Raw genomic sequence first — 14,468 nt, forward strand, 5'->3', positions numbered from 1 at the left:
AAGAGTAATGGGAGAAACAAATGGCTAGTTCAAAGGAATGGAACTAGACTACTAGCCTACATGTGTTCAACTTGTTTATGTTCCTTTCTCACAGCTGTTATTAACCTGTTTGTCATGACTGGCATCATACTAAGCCAACATGTTGGGTGTTGCATTATGCCTTCATAATTTCAGTTCCCTGAGCAACCACATTGAACCTCTGCATACGAGTAAATGAGAGAGATGAGACATCCATCTTCTTCTCATTTATGAGCAAATTCTGAGTGCAATATTCACCTTTCTGAAGTACTTTCAGGTGATGGGGCCCTGCCGCCCTGGAGATAATGATGCCCTGCCATATGGCCAACCCCCTCACCCACCGGGGAGCCTGCTATTTCACCTTGCAGCAAGGCATGCACACCTTTCACTGATCCTTTTGCATTGCTTTTGAATCATTGTTATTTGAATGTCAGTCATGCTGTATGAAAATGCTGTTCCAACGCTGAAAAGGATAGCAAGCCTGGCATGGATGTTAGAGGAATTGTTGCAAGTGGGGATCAAGGGAAATCTAGGGGCAAATCTCTATATATCAAGACTTTAACGCATTGCTGAGCATAATTCAACCCTGTAATGGATCATCTATTGACAGAATCATTAGTACAGTAAAAATGGTGACTGCACAACTGTGTCCTTGCATCTTGTGACCAGGGTCCTTGCAGTCCTGCTTTACACTGCAGAGCTAGTGTTGGTAATGACCTCAGATATACTTGGACAGCAAAATGATACGGGCGGTACCAAACCATCCAGTCGTGCAAAATCGTGACCTCTGGACTATGCCATACTTTCTGTTGAGGCCAGACTTTTTTTTACTAGGAGAGACCGCTCCAGGCGAAGAGATCTACCCGTACAGTCTCTGTCCATGGCAGCATAAAACTTCGAGGGCTTACCCCTCGACCCCAGGGAGTCACCAAGCTTCAGCTTACGCAAGGAGGTGACATCTCTGGGATTTGAACCTAAGCTGCCTGTCAAACGTTCTAGGCTCCATCCCACTACGCCACACCCCTTGGGTCTGTTGAGGTCAGACTCTTGGTTGGGCAAGAAATTAAGACTGTATACAGGGTGACTTGAACAAAGTTTATGAGCTATGTCACAAAGACACGAGGACACGTGACATGGGTTCAATTCGGAAGTTCAATCTTTTTGGAAAATAGGACATGAGGACAGATTTTTTTATTCAATAGAAACTATTTTTTGATATTTTAATGTTAAAAAAGTCATTTTTATTGAAATAAAACTCTAAAATAGGACATGAGGACATATTATCCGTACTTATCAATGTCTGTGTCTACATGTCCACTCGTGTCACCAGGGACACTACCAAAATGGCATGTCCCTGTGACAGTTTATGAGGGACTGCTAAACTTTTCAGTTGCCACGTTCATGCTCTCATTGACGCCGGTTGGTTCATCTCTAGAGTATGACAAATTCAGCAAGTTTTTCCCATGTGAAAAAGTGTCATATAAACGTGATGCGACTCATTTTCTCCGATGAAAAAGGGCAACTTTTTGCACAGATGAGAAAGTGTTTCTTGTGAAGGTTTCGCCAGCTCTCTTCGCGGGAAAATGATTCACGAGTTACTTTTTCCATGTGAGAAAGAGGCATATAGATTCCACGTGGTCTTGGTTAGTGTAGTTCCAACCTCAGGTGGATTGCATAAGTTTCATGTGTCCCTTTGTTTTAGTTGATCCCGAATCATGGAAACAAAATATTGTTGAGAAATCCAATCTCATGATTTTATCATGATAAATCCACGGTTCCGTTTTACTTTGTTTCCAAATTATATTTCTTATTATTTTTTAAGATTCACCAAGATTTTTCATATGTTCTTCCTTTTCTTATTCTAAGGTCTAACCAAGATTTTCTATACCGAGAAAATCCGTAGACTTGTGACGATGTTTCAGATCCATGCATCAAAAAAGGGAATTGTCAGTACTTTCTTTTGTCTTCTATCCAATATTACAAAACTTTGTGTCAAAAACAGGGTTTTGAAAATTTTATAAAACTTTGCATTGCAATTATTTGCAAAGAAACTACAATCAATCTTAATGCTTTTTGAGTTGATTGCTCTACAGATCAATTTAATATTGTTCTCGTTGCATGTGCCTCTGAAAAGAAACGATGAATGGGTGATACTGCGCATATACTTTTGTTAGCACTACTTTGCACCGAAAAGAAAAACTGGGGGACTTCTTTTCCTTCTAATGATCTCTTTAACTTTTCAAGTTACTCATACTGTTGTTCCATGAGAATGACTTTCTTTCTCTCTGCAGTTTTTTGAAAATGTCCTTTTTTTTTTTTTGAAAGGCAAGCTGGGGTTAGGCAGAACCCTACCAGATATCTCTTAAGCCCCATGGGGCAGAGGGATTCGAACCTGGGCCTCCAAGCTTGGCACAGGACCCTGCTTACCACATGGAATATCACCTCAGAGAAACCGCCCTCCAGGATCAGAGACCTAGCCGTGTTAGCTCTACCTGCCGTACTTATAATAATTGTCCTAGCAGCATAAGACTCTTCCGCTTGCAGAAGGAGTGACACGTCCATGAGATTTGAACCTAGACCGCCTGCCTAGAGGCCTAGGACCCATCCCACTACGCCAAACCCTTTTGGGGTGAGTATCTTTGTCCTTTGAAATATCAAAACCAAACAAACTTCACGTGTAAACAAAATATTTGTCTACTAGGCCTTTGATGATATGCCACAGATATATAGAAGCCAATGGAAATGTAGGGCGCTATGAAGATGGGATCACTCATTCCCTATGCCATCCCCCACCTTCATAACCCCCTCTTAAATCTTATGAAGCAAGTTGTTTGGATCAAATCTGCTGATTTAATAAGACTCTTGACTTAAATCATATTTTTTCAACAAAAATTTGATTTTTCAAGTAACAGAAATTTCGGTTTTGTGAACTGCTGATTTTTGAATTGCCAAAAAATCCTGCACACCAATCTGATTTCAGCAATTTAAATGTTGATCTTCACTAAATGAATGATGTAGATTGCATATGTGGAGTCCTATTTGATTAAAACAACTTGCATCAATGAAATCTCAAGGAAGGGTATGAAGATAAGGATGACATAGGGGATGAGTGGAACCGGTTTGGACAGATGGGATCATGTTAATTATAATAATTCAAGAAGAGGTGCAATCGGCCTCAAGGGGTTGCCCACATGGTCTTATGCTCTTGGATAGGAAGATATCTCCCTACCCCGAGTTTGAGTTCCTCTCTAGCCTCCCCCTTCTGTAAGGTGAAGTAAGATGCTCCTTGGGAGTTGAGGTGGTGCCACAGTTTTACATCCCAAATACAGCACTCGTAGGTTTAGCAAGCTAAACCAGGGTGACTAGGTCTATGATTCTGGGTGTGGTTTTTGGTTCCACATGAAAACATAAAAAGTGCAATTATATATATATATATATATATATATATATGAACATTATGTAGGTAATGATAAATACGAAGGCGGCCTGTTGGAGAGACTGAGCATTTCATCTTTTGGGGTGTGCAGTTGGTCGCCCTGATTGGCTTGGCTCATGTTTTTTTTTTTTAAAAGGCAAGCTAGGGTTAGGCAGACCCAGCCCCACCGGTTATTATTCAACGTACCACTGGAGTTTGAACCTGCAACGTCCCACCACAAGGAAACGTGCACTGACAGCTCCTACCAACCACGCGGAGCCCTGGTGGGTGGCTTGGCTCATGTTGCAGATATAACTTATGTTGACCTGACCACAATGAGAAAGAGTGCCTGTGCATGGGGCCGGAACCTAAACAAGACCTGCTTGGATGATAATTCTTTATCTGTTCTAAGCTAGCTAGCCCAACCAGATGGGCACCAGCATTTGAGCAACTCAGTTATATTATCACCATCATCATCAAACCTTATCTCTAGCACACGGGATTGGTTTTATGAGTCATGATTCTCCATTCTTTTTTATCTACAGCTACAACTTCGGTTATCTCAGAATCCTTCATATAGCCTGCCATTTCTTCCTTCTAAGGTGTGCACGCACACACACATACATTCTTTAGATATGTTTAGCATTTTTTATTTACTGAAAAAACATGCTTTAAATTGAATCATTTTTAATTTAAAATTTGTTTTTTCGATATCGAGTTTTAATGTAATATGAGCCATTGATTTTTTTTATCACTTTAAGCACACTTTTAAACATGAACAAGTGCCTCATAAAGTATGTTCTTTACTTACTGAATTATGTAGAACACATCATCATAAAAAGTTATATACGGAATGCATCTTTAAGTTGAGATTAAGTAAACACTTATACATGTATTCTTTTAAGCTGATTAGGATGGTTTGAGAGATAATTAGACTATTTGGAGAGAGAGAGAGAGAGAAGAGAGAGAGAGAGAGAGAGAGAGAGAGAGAGAGAGAGGATGGTTCCGATCACAAATGATTGCACAAGCATTTGATTCATAGCTGTACTGGTCCGGGTCTGCCTAACTCCAGCTTGTCAATCCAAAAAAAAAAAAGCCCCAAAGGGGTTTGGTGTAGTGGGATGGAGCCTAGGCTTTTAGGCAAGCGGTCTAGGTATAAATCCCATGGGTGTCACCCCTTGCACAAGCCTAAGCGTGGTGACTTTCTGGGGGTAATTGATAAGCTCACAGAGTTACGCTGCCATAACAGTGATTGTAAGTACGGCAGGCAGATCCATCGCCGCTAGGTCTCTGATCCTGGGGGCAGTTTCTCCATGTAAATATAAAAAAAATCCTTCTTGTTTGCCACTTTTACTTTTCTTGATTGTGCACTTCTTTCCAGTTTTCATGCTTCTCTTCTTTTCTCTCACCCTTTACTTTTCTTTTACTTGCTTTCTTTTCTGACACCTCAATTCAAAACATTGAAGAAAATCACTAGTCAAAATCTCACAAGCTCTGGTTCGGTGGATACTGGACCAAAGTTGTGCCCAACATATTGTAAAATGACCCCAAGATTTCTGTCAATTAATAGAAGGGAAAAGTTGTAAAAAAGTTCATGAGAAAATCGCTTGGGTTCTGTGTAGGGAAAATGGTTCCTCTCCATATGCCACTAGTTTTCTTGGGTTGGGACCTGTTTTGTAAGTGAGACTCAACAATTGTATTCAACATGGTCTATTCTTTAGGAACCAATTGTTGATTCATGTTTTTTATTAAAAAAAATTAGAATTTTTGAGTGTTGAAATTTTTGAAAAGTGTAGGCTGTTGATTTTTTAAGCCATTTAGAGGTTCGTTTATGTATAGTAATCGGAAGATCCAAAAAATTGATTTCTACTATACAAACTATCTAGATTAGATCCATAAGGTCAGATTAAAAAAACCCAAAAAATTAAAAGAAAATGAAAAACTAGTGTTGTATGCACCCTCCTATCATAAGAACCAATTACTCGCTCTCTAAAGACCTTTTTTTTTCTTCCCAGGTCTTTACGGGTGGTTAAGACCGCTGCGAAAAAGCTTTCTCAGTGCAAAAATATTTGGAACCAGTGATCGATCGTGATCAGCAGCGCAAAATCGTCCGATTATGTCGGACAAAATGTATGTTTGATGATATGGGTTACTATATCAAACAATATCCTGCAACACCCAACCCGCTCATAAGCCAAGAGGGTGGTCCATGAGCTTGATTCCAAAGAGAATAGGGTTAGACAATTGCTCCTACGTGAGTAGCACACCTTTCCATTTATGATGATCTCAGATGCAAACGTTCATAAACAGTATCGCTTTTTTTTTTGTTAATTTTTGGGTTGAGATCCATGCAGTATCATTTTTCAGTACACTTTTCACTCAATGCAATATTTTAGAGGAAGTTTTCTGTTGAAAAGCAAGGATGCTTCTGTAATTAAGTTTAAAGCTAAACTGGCTGAAGGGTTTGAACAAAAAGGCGTAGGCAACAGTCGAGAGATTCTTTGATTGATAAAGGGAAAAAAGAGGAGGATTCAAAGCCAAAGTGGAGGACTTTGTTGCTCTACCTTTTCAAGAGAAAAGAAGTAAAGGGAGGAAAGAAACTCAAGAAAGAAGCAATGCTCATCGAGTATACCTACCATTCCATCCTTTCTTTGCATGTGTGCTCCTGCTTGACCGTGCTCAAAAAAGTCTTTTTTGTTTCATCATTTTGTTTTTGAATATATAACTAATTAAAAGAAACTGCACCCGGCAGGAAGAGCCATACTTATGATCATCGTGCTGACAGCATAAAACTCCGAGGCTCCGAGGCTACCAGGGCCACTGCTTTTACTTCATCATTAGCCGACGGAAAACAAAGAAAAGAAAATGAAAGGCAAAAAGTTAGGAATTCATGCATTTTCCAATTAGGGTGGCTAAGAAAATGCACCTGTTCTAGAATGTTGCATGCTATAGATGCGCCTTTTTTTAGAATTATCTATCAGTACACAGTATCCTTGTCTTCGATGACACGATACGATACGAGAATGAATTGAAGTATCTCTATGACCATTCTCTGTCAGAAAGAAAAGTATCCTTGTGACCAGTGTTTCATTGTCATTCCAAATGCGTTTTGCATTACCATAAGCTTGACCACTTTATGAGGAACACGGATCCCATCATTTGAAATACGATGGGTTCCATCATACATCCAATCCTAACCATCCAATCAATGGCTAGATGGTTCTGCTGGATGGCTAGGATTGAATGTATGATGAAACCCATCCTATTTCAAATGATGGGATCCGGTAACATTGTGGTTCATGAAGTTTCTCACATTTCGCATGGAACAAACGGTACCAAACTAGCAACTTTCTTGGACTTCATGAACTTGGCTGCTTATTATATGGTTTGAGTCTCACCATGCTCTAGTGTCCGCTTATGTCACAGGGACACGCCATTTAATTTTATCCTGGTGTCTAGTGACATATATAACACGACATGAGGACACAGCACTTGACATGCCCATGACACGTACAAACAATACTTTAGTTTTTTAATCGTTTTTACATTATTTTCAATGATAATTTTTTTTTATGCATGCATTAGAATATCAAGAAAATATTTTTAATCAATTAAATAATGATAAAATCATTGTCCTCCTTCCCTATTTCCCAAAAAACTATGAGCTCGTGTTTCGAATAGCTATAATGACAAAATCCTTGTCCGCCTGTCCTGTTTTTTTTTAAAAATTTATGAACCCTCGTCACGAATGGTTCTTATCCATGCCTTTGTGACATAATTGTCCATGTATTGATGCTGATGAATACTCTCAAGGAAAGAACACACAATCAGATGAAATCACAGAGATAGGTCGGATCACACATTGGCTATCGAACCCTTAGGTGCAGTTTGGATGACATTGAAAACCAGGTTTTGTATCGGTTTGGGTGATATAAAACCACGTTTTCACAAACCTGGTTTTAGTTCAAAACCAGGTTTGTGAAAACTCACCCCACCCCAGTTTTTCACTTAATTACCAAGTTAACAAAACTTACCACTGAGGTGGTATCTCATGTGGTAAGCTAGGTCCTGTCTCAAGCTAAAGGCCCAGGATCGAATCCCTCTGCCACATGGGGCGACTGTTGTTCTGGTAGGGGTCCACCTAAGCCTGCCTTTCAAAAAAAAAAGTTAACAAAACTTGGTTTATCTGATTGGGGGGTCTCCAACCCACCACCAACCCTTCCCTCAGCCTTCCACAAACACAGGCCAGAATCTGGCCAGTAACCAGCCTGCCGATGATCGGGATGGCACCATCGACCATCGCTCGGCCGAATTCTGGCATATGTTTTTTTTTATGGCCGGCCATTTTCAAGCCACCATCCGACCATAAAATTGCCTGAAATGTATTTTTTTAAAACTTCGTTCCAGCCATTCACCGGCTGGAAAATGGTTCTTTAGTTTTTTTGATAAAAAAAAACATTTTTAGCCATTTTTCAGCCACACAGCAGCTGGAAAATGGCTGGGGCAGAACCATCCCACCCATTCTCCGGCTGGTGGGAATGGCTGAAATAGTTTTTTTCTTTTTTTTCATTATTGCAAACAGAAAACCTGAAAACAAGGTTTCTTGTTTGCCAAACACCCTAAAAGTCAGTTTTTTTTTAAAGGCAAGCTGAAGTTACGCAGACCACTACCAGTTATACAACTATACCATTGGGTTTTGAACCTGCAACGTTTCACTAGATACTCCTACCAGACAAGCGGAGCCCCCTTGGTTTGTCTAAAAGCCAGCTTTTTGGCAAACTAGGCTTGTCAAAAAACTGGTTTTGAGGCTAAACCAGATTTCTCATAAACATGTTTTTGCCCCCTGTCATCCAAACAGACCCTTATGGTTCACACTTATAGCCCTCTATACAATACATGCATCTTTTCCACCTAAAAAAAAAGAAAGCTCAACTTGTTAATGTGATCAAGTTGACAGGATGCCATGAGTTCAAAACCGTATAGAGCATTCTTTGGCATAAGGTGGAAACTGATAGCAGATCAGGTGATCTGTGATTTGACATCTTCACCGTCCATTGCTTTATGGTCCTTGTGTACATTGCGGACGATGAGGATGCCAAATCACTTTTCTAAAAGTGATTTGGCAGATCACTTGATATGCTCCCGTTGAAACTAGGTATACTCCTAGATGGGCAAGGGACCTCAAGGATTTTACCAACCCAGAGGCTTGGTCCAGCCGTTTGGGGCAAAATAATGTTGTCAGTATGGTCTCAGGCCAAACAATTCAGGTGAATCGGGCGATATTTAATTACAGAAAGACACGTGTCAAAGTAATATTAAAAATTATTATAAACTATTCATATCATGACTATTTTTTTGTTTTTTTTAATTAGCAGGTTCATGTCAGTTTCGTATCTATCAACTTTCTAGCGATACGATAAGTATATATAGGGCGATTCAGGCCGATACTGACAACATTGGGGCAAACACTTATAAAGAGTTCGGGAGCAAGCATGCCCCTCACCCCTCCCCTTGATCTGCTACCAACCGGAGGCCTGCTAATGTGTGATGGTGATTCTGGTTTTTACTTGGCTCTTAAAAAAAAAAGATACATTTTTTTTCAAAAGAGCAACATTGTCCTTCCAGTTTGGATACCATTGTCATTAATTTTTTGAAATGATTGGGACAAGGAGTAGCTAGGCTGACAATATTAACGTGGTGGCAAAAGGATAAGAAATTCGAGATACTTGTGGCAGTGAGAAAGCAATGGCAGAACGCAGAAACCCGCGTAATTCAAGACTTTCTTTGCTGGTTCTCTGCCGATCCACATCATCTCATTGCAGTTTGTAACTGTACAATACTCACGGACTGAAAAAAGGAAACACTGCAGTTTTTAGTCCTCATCTTCCTTCTGTCATCATCATCATTGTCATCCACGCAGAGAGAGAGAGAGAGAGAGAGCAAACAGGAGGGTTTCTCTTACGTCAAGAAACCTCCATTAACTAAATCAAGAAGATGGATGCAAAGGAAACTCATAACCAAGATTTTTCTTTCATCAGTTAATGCCTAGTTATCAGTGTCGATCTGCAGTCGTGTAGTGATTAATTGCTAATCATGTTTATTCCTTCCTCCTTCCCTCTTCTTTCTCCTAGAAAAGAATACCAAAGTGGGAAGAAAAAAAAAACCAACCAAGAATTCACAAGAAATCTCAGCCTCACCATTGGTTTCCAACAAAACCTATAGTTTATATACACATAACAAGGAAGGATACGCCATTTTTGGCTCCAAATCTCAGATGGGGTTTCTCTTTTTCCTCTCCTCACATCACAAAATCTCTAGAAAGGAAGAAAAAAGTAGTAGTGAGAGAGAGAGAGGATGGTTAATGGTTCAAAACCTAAAATAGTAGTTAGGATTAGACACTCTCAGCATGCATCGACTGTATCATGAGATTCAACCCTAACCTCAGATCCTCCTTCGATCTATTGATAGAATTACACGCCTCGTACTCATCTTCATCATCGTTTGGCTCCGGGTGAAATCTCTTCTTAGCGTGAAGGGGCACCCCGAAGAGTCTCGGCCCACCTTCATTCTCCTCCACCACGGTCACCGAGCTACACCCGGACGTGCTGCAAGCGTTGGCCGAACGCCAGAACCCCAACGCCGGAAAACACGCCTTGGTCGGGCCGGAGGAGGTGGTGGCGCAGCTCAGAGCAACCGGCTGGACGTGGTTCTGCACGAAGTAGATGATGTCGTTGTAGAGCTTCTTCATGTGGGCGAGCTCGGAGAGGAGAAGGGAGTTGCTCTGCCTCAGCCGCTCGTTGTCCTCAGACAGGGCTGAGACCGCCGCAGCTGCATTGCCCAGCACCGCCGCAGGCGGAGGCGTGGTGGGCGACGAGAGAAGGGAGTCACACCATGGGGCCGGCGGGTCGTCAGTATCGGCCGGGGCGATGCAGGCCAGGCGTGGGGAGAAGGGCAGAAGGGAGTGGTGGTGGAGCGGAATCCGTGGCGGTGGCTGCGGCGTCTTCCTCCGGTAGATCTCGCAGAGCAAGTGCTTCTCTCCCTTCTTGAAGAACTCGTTGGCGAACTCCCATCTATCAGGAACGATCTTCCTGAATCCCTATACAGCCATACTTGCTCAAATAAGATCAAAATGGAACCACTAAGAGAAAATGGATTGGAGGATGAAATGGTGGAAATGGTGATAATGACCACGATGGTGAGAACGGTGATGGTGTGAAAAAAAACGTTTTTTTTTTAAATCTTGAATATTTATGAAAATCTTAAACCATCGATTTTTAAACCTTATAAAAACCTGCCTGTGGATCGATGATCCAAGAATGGTTCATATAAAATCAACCACGTAGAACACGTTTGTAAGGTCAGGTTTAAGCAAAACATGAAAAAAAACTCGGTTAACTAAAAAAGTGGTTAGCAGCTACCACCCCCCCTCTCTCTCTCTCTTTATATATATATATATATATATATATATATATATATATATATATATATATATATATATATATATATATATATATATATATATATATATATATATATATCCAAAATTGTGCAAATAAAAACACTGAGACATAAAGCGAAAAAATGGAGAGGATGATGAATGATGAAGATGGTGGTAATGGTTAATGGTGATCATAGTGATAATGGTACTAACGTAGGTGTTGAGCTGCCGAACGAAACTGGAGAAGTTGTTGTGCTTGAAGTAATTAGGGAGGAGATCGCGAGAAAACTCCGGAGGCCGCCATACGACGAAGGTAGTATCATCCTCACCCCAAGAGACTATGTGGTCTGTGGAAGGATCGTCCACCAGCTGGTAGGTTTTGGTGAGGAAGGGAGCAGGCACAGATTTGTGAGAGTCCAATGATAGCAGAAGCCCATCACAGTTCTCTAGCAGGAGAGCCATTCTAGGGCTTGTAGAATAGAGAGGGAGGAAGAGGAGGAAAAATAGATGTATGATGATGGGGATCACTGGATTGTGCTGTGGCTTTTGTTTGTTTCTTGTTTTGCCTTCTCGGTTTGCTGGTGGGAGAGAATATGTGTCTGTCTGTCTAGATCTGCGGAAGAAAGAGAGGGGAGTTTCAAGGCAAACCCGTGACTATAGCCCCTGAACGCACACGCACTTAAACGAGACAGGCAGTGTGCTGACGGTGGTGGGGGAGCAGAAAGACTATGCTAAAACTATTTATATATTATCCAACAGAAAGGAAATTAGAATTTCAACAAGGTGGTTATTGCTAGTAATAGCCAGCTACATATATTTATACTAGTGGTGGTGGCAGTAGGAAAAGTAGTAGCAGTAGTGGTTGTTTATATGGTGGTGTTTATGAGTTTGCTTTAGTTTTTTCCGTTTTCAAATTGGTGAATTGTTGATTTTAAATCAGTAGTTTTGTAGATATTACTTTGGTGATTATTCTATTAACTAATTTAGAGAGGGTTGTGTATGTTCGCCCTCGATGATTCACTGAATCCCACGTCTGTGTTCGGGGCTTTGAATGAGCACCACGTATACAAGCACATGGGGCTTGTATTCCCGTGTATGTTGACATAACTTTGCATCGGACTCTGGTGTTGTTGCAAAGACTTAAGTACCCTTTATTGCTATTCTTCTCATAAAGTGATGGTTTGAGAAAATGACAAAAATGCCTTTCATTCAAAAAAGAAAAAACAAATAGTTCAAAAAAAGGACAAACATGTCCTCCATCCCAAAAGTCGAGGATGATGTTGACTCTTCAAAGTCTTATTCTTTTTTTGTTCAAAAAAAGGACAAACATGTTTTCTTCTTCTTTCTCCGTAAAACACTGTAAAACCCTTTCTCTCTCTAGAGAAGAAATCAAGGGAAACAAAGAGTTCTTCCTGGAGAAGGCCATGAACATCAACCCTCTCACTCTCTCTCCCTTCTCTCTCTACTTCTGTGCACATCCAACAGACGATCCTACATTGCTGCATCGTCATCTTCTTCTTCTTCCTTCTTCGTAAAACACTGTAAAACCCTCTCTCTCTGTAGAGAAGAAATCAAGAGAGGTAAAGGGTTCCTCCTGGAGAAGGTCATGAACACCAACCCTCTCACTCTCTCTCCCTTCTCTCTCTACTTGTGTGCCTGATTTAGAGTTTTTGCCCTTACAGAAGGGGGGTCTGGGGGCTCCCCCCCGGCGCGGGGGTCCAGGGGGGGCCGCCCCTGGCGGGGGGCTCGGGGGGCAACGCCCTCCAAACCAAAATTTTTTGGGCCTTCCAACAATGATTTGTAGTATTATCGGGCTTTCCTACAGCAATTTGTAGCATTTGTAGTGTCTTCCGTAAATCGCGAAACGCTATAACGATTTGTAGTGTCTTCCGCGCCGAGGGGGAGCCCCCGGACCCCCCTCCTGTAAGGGCAAAAACTCTAAATCAGACACACAAGTATAGAGAGAAGGGAGAGAGAGTGAGAGGGTTGGTGTTCATGGTCTTCTCCAGGAGGAACCCTTTACCTCTCTTGATTTCTTCTCTACAGAGAGAGAGGGTTTTACAGTGTTTTACGAAGAAGGAAGAAGAAGAAGATGACGATGCAATAATGTAGGATCGTCTGTTGGATGTGCACAGAAGTAGAGAGAGAAGGGAGAGAGAGTGAGAGGGTTGATGTTCATGGCCTTCTCCAGGAAGAACTTTTTGTTTCCCTTGATTTCTTCTCTAGAGAGAGAAAGGGTTTTACAGTGTTTTACGGAGAAAGAAGAAGAAAACATGTTTGTCCTTTTTTTGAACAGAAAAAGAAGAAGACTTTGAAGAGTCAACATCATCCTCGACTTTCTGGATGGAGGACATGTTTGTCCTTTTTTTGAACTATTTGTTTTTTCTTTTTTGAATGAAAGGCATTTTTGTCATTTTCTCAAACCATCACTTTATGAGAAGAATAACAATAAAGGGTACTTAAGTCTTTGCAACAACACCAGAGTCCGATGCAAAGTTATGTCAACATACACGGGAATACGAGCCCCATGTGCTTGTATACATGGTGCTCATTCAAAGCCCCGAACACAGACGTGGGATTCAGTGAATCATCGGGGGGAACATATAACCTGCTTTGACTAATTTATATCTATGGAATGTGATATCTGTGTACTTGGTCACACACCCACATTGCGAATCCCATCACTTTCTAATATCTGAAATATATTAAAGCATCGAATTACGTAATGGGGTTTAAAGCTGCCGTGACTACATTTCTTCTTTTTTTTATCTTCTGCTTGAATTTCTTCTTTCTTCTCCCAAAAGAGCAAAAAAGATCTTAAGCTTTTCAGCACGCCTAAATTTTTTCTTTCTGGATTACAATTACAAACATGTCAAATGAGGCTATTAATTGCAAGAACATGTGGGTTGCTTTAAAAACGGGAAATTATTATGAACAAACGAAACAAAAACTCAGCGCTTAGGTTGTGATAATTAATATGTTTATGCATTGCCACGCCCACAGGACGACGACTAAGTGTCCATACCCGGGGCTGCAGTTTTCCCATGTAAAATATGAAAAAAAAGTGCAGTTACTATTACTTATTCTGCAAGCATATCTTATTGGATCCTAGCCGTCCAAACCACGGCTAGGATTAGTCCACATTCTCGCCCACGATATGAACTAATCCAAACGTGTGTGTGTGAGAGAGAGAGAGAGGTATTTTTTAGTATTCACAAAGAAAAGAAAATATGGGAACTTGAAAATAACTTCCGGGTTCCTGCCAATCATGCCTTCCTCTCTCTCTCTCTCTCTCTCTCTCTCTCTCTCTCTCTCTCCATACGGACAGCGTCACAGGCTATGAATTTGTTTATATGTTCCTCGTGACCTTTCTCTGTCTCTTTTCCAACAAAACTCTGCTGATGGCTTCACTGTTCTCATAATATAAAGACGATGTCCCCCATTGTTATCTACTTGTTTATTTCTACTCCATTTGTCTTTCTCTAGAAATCTATATTAATAACTAAATACTGCCCAAACATGGTCACTGAAAGTGTTTCAACTTTCAAGCGTCGAGTTACGTGGGTAGGGCTTATTCCATAAAAAAACAAGTGCTTC

The 14,468-nt window shown here is 40.9% G+C and overlaps 1 pseudogene; it reads right to left on the reverse strand.

Annotated features, from left to right (window-relative positions):
* Positions 1-9,824: 9,824 nt before the first annotated feature.
* Positions 9,825-11,333, reverse strand: LOC149812430 (heat stress transcription factor B-4 pseudogene; annotated as a pseudogene).
* Positions 11,334-14,468: the final 3,135 nt, after the last annotated feature.

This window comes from Nuphar pumila, chromosome 17 (genome assembly GCF_984573655.1).
Source record: "Nuphar pumila chromosome 17, dmNupPumi1.hap1.1, whole genome shotgun sequence".
Classification (NCBI taxonomy): domain Eukaryota; kingdom Viridiplantae; phylum Streptophyta; class Magnoliopsida; order Nymphaeales; family Nymphaeaceae; genus Nuphar; species Nuphar pumila.